This window comes from Carya illinoinensis, chromosome 14 (assembly GCF_018687715.1).
Source record: "Carya illinoinensis cultivar Pawnee chromosome 14, C.illinoinensisPawnee_v1, whole genome shotgun sequence".
Taxonomy (NCBI): domain Eukaryota; kingdom Viridiplantae; phylum Streptophyta; class Magnoliopsida; order Fagales; family Juglandaceae; genus Carya; species Carya illinoinensis.
Window position 1 is genome coordinate 26,914,206 of NC_056765.1, and position 3,202 is coordinate 26,917,407.

Sequence of the window (3,202 nt, forward strand, 5' to 3'; positions counted from 1 at the left end):
AAAAATGAGGATCTGGAGTAGAAACAGCCTTGGATGTTGGAGAAATATCAGCACCTGGAGTAGATGGCAGGACAAGTGTTTGAGATGTAGGAAGAAAAATCAGACAGCTAGTAGCAACAACATCTTTGGAGGCGTGATTGAGAGATGGCTGTGATGGAGTTGGATGCAATTTTTTATCGAATACCATAAGTCTGGGGAGATATATTTTCTGAGTTACTGGATCATAATACCTATAACCCCTATGATTAGAAGAATATCCAAGAAAAATGCATAATTTACTGCGAAAAGTAAGTTTATTAGATGCATAAGGACGTAGAAGGGGATAACAGGCACAACCAAATGAGTGTAGTTGCAAGTAGTCCAGTTCTTTTTGAAAAAGCTTACCATAAGGAGACACATTATGAAGAAGAGGTGTCGACAACCGATTAATCAAGAAAATAGTCGTTAGAAAAGCATCAGCCCAAAAGGATTTAGGAAGATTGGATTGTGCTAAAAGAGACAAACCAATTTCCATGATATGCCGATGTTTCCTTTCAGCTATGTTATTTTGCTGAGAAGTGTAGGGGCAACTACGGCGGTAGTGAATCCCATTTCTATTAAGAAAGGAAATAAAAGATGTGGATATATACTCACCACCATTATCCGATTGGAATTTTTTGATTTTACTGGAAAAGAGATTCTCAACAAGACTTTTGAATTTAATGAAGTAAGACAAAATATTAGATTTATTTGAAATTGGATACAACCATGTAAATCGAGAATTATCATCGATAAGCAAGACATAATATCAACAACCACTATTCGATAAAACAAGCGACACCCAAACATCTGAATGCACAAGTTCTAAAGGACTAGTAGAGACTCTAATGGAATCAGTGAATGGTAGACGTTTACTTGTTCCCAACTGACACGAAAAACAAACTAAATCTTGAAATGCAGGACCAAAAACAGGAAGCTTAAAGGAATTGACAACTTTTGAAGTGACTTGAGCTGATGGATACCCGAGCCTTGCCCGCCAAATGTGTAGAGATGTTTTAACACCAAGGAGAGCAACAAAAGCATGGCATTTATTGAAGGAAGATTTATTGAATGAAATTGGATATAAGCCACCCTCACTCAGCCTCTCCAAAAAAGTTGTTTCTATTTTGTTGTCCTTAACAAAATAATTAGAGTCCGTTAAAACAAAGAAACAATGATTGTCAACACAAAAACGATTAATTGAGAGAAGATTAGCCATTGCTTCAGGACAATGAAGCACACGATTGAAAGTTAAATCCTTATGAGGTGTTTGTATAGAGAAAGAACCAGTATTGTGAATGGACAAACCAGAACAATTACCTATGGCCACAGAATCCTCACTTGTATAAACCTCCTACAAAGTCAAATTAGCAATGTCATTAGTAATATGTTGGTTAGCCCCACTGTCTGCAATCCAGGTATTATTATCCTCATGAAGTGAGTTGTTTTGAGTAACCATTGCAGACAATTGAGAAGGAGGATGTCGACCTTGGTAGCTGTAGTCCATCCAACGCTTGATGACTTATCTTGCCACAGATTTGACAAGGCATTCGGTTTTGAGTGTGTCGTGAGGTTGGTTTTGACTGTGGGGTTGGTGTTTGAGGTGAAGCAGGCCTTAGTTTTGGTTGGAAATGTGGGTTCTTGAACTAGAATTTAGGAGAAAACTGATTGCGGTGTTTACGCAGGCCTTTTTGCTGCTTGTTCTAGGAGGAAATTATTGCAAAGGAAGAGTGGTTAGAAGAGATTTGGTGTTGGTTTCAATCAAACTTTCAAAAGATAGTAACTCAGACTGCATATCATCAAAACTCATTGATTTTTCACGTAAAGCAATATTGATGGAAGTAATAAAATGAGTATAGGCTGCATTCAAACCGCTAAGGACATATGAAATGAGATCATCATCCTCCACAGGTTTTCCAACAGTAACCAATTGAGCAGCTGATGATTTTGCAACTGTGAGATATTCGGTGCAGTTTTTCTGACCTTGATGCAAGTTTTGCAACTGCCTTTTGAGAGTATGAACTCTTGAATGAGTTGTGGAGGCAAACTTGTTAGCAAGAGCTAATCATACCTGTCGGACTGAGGTGAGTCCATACACAAAGGAGAGGACCTGATCTACAAAAGTGGAATTGAGCCAACCCAAGACAAATTGGTCCTTCTTCTGCCATACTACAAATGTTGGATTCACCACAGAGTTTCCCTTGTCATCTTGCAGGTGTTGCTCAGGGCATGGCTCACTACCATCCATGAACCCGAGCAAATCATTACTTCTCAAGGTTGGCACAAATTGGGAGTCCAATTCAAATAGTTGCTACCATCCAACTTCATCGAAATTAGTTGACCAATATTTGATAGAGTATAAACAATCAAAGCTGTAGAACTAGCAGAAGCCATTTAAACACAAAAGGATCAAGCGTGAGCTAATGAAGCTCTGATACCATGAAAGATAGAGTATGGAAAGGTGTTGATCAATGTAATCAATACTGTATACTTCATTTCTTTATATAGAGCATTTACATGTTTGAGACTATATACCAAAAAAGGAAATTAATTGACAATGGATTTCGTACAAATCATATCGTAAACTAACTCCTTAAATCACGTAATTGTCCATCATCCATATCAGTTGCACACATCATGAGATTTCTTTGTTTTTGAATTGATATGAATTTTATTGCAGGATTGTCTTGGACAACTGGAGATAGTCTTCCCTGATTGCTATACTGGCTAACATCTTAGTCGATGTCGCACAACCACTTTTTTCCCTCAAGTGTATAGATTTGCTAGTTATTCAAGTATCATGTAGTGATTGTAAGCATTCTAGAAAGTCTTATGCGGAAAAAATTGATTACCATGACGTTGAGATTTCTATGATTAGTGAACTGCCCAAAGGGTTTTTCCTGCCAATAAAATAGATGGGTTTAAATTATTTTTTTTAAACCAGATGTTTTTCTATTCTTTAAAATAATATTTATTGCCAATTGGATTTTGTTATTGCCAATAAATTATAGATGGGTTTAAATTTTTTAAAAAATACATGTTTTTAATTTGTTCTTTACAAGAATTCTTCTTGCCGATTGGATTTCATTATTGCCGATAGAATAGGTGGGTTTCAATTTTTAAAAAAATGAATGTTTTTCTATTCTTTACAAGAGTACTTCTTGCCGATTGGATTTCATTATTG

General features: G+C 36.5%; 1 pseudogene; it reads right to left on the reverse strand.

Annotated features, from left to right (window-relative positions):
* Window positions 1-1,815: 1,815 nt before the first annotated feature.
* On the reverse strand, window positions 1,816-1,930 carry LOC122295271 (annotated as a pseudogene).
* Window positions 1,931-3,202: the final 1,272 nt, after the last annotated feature.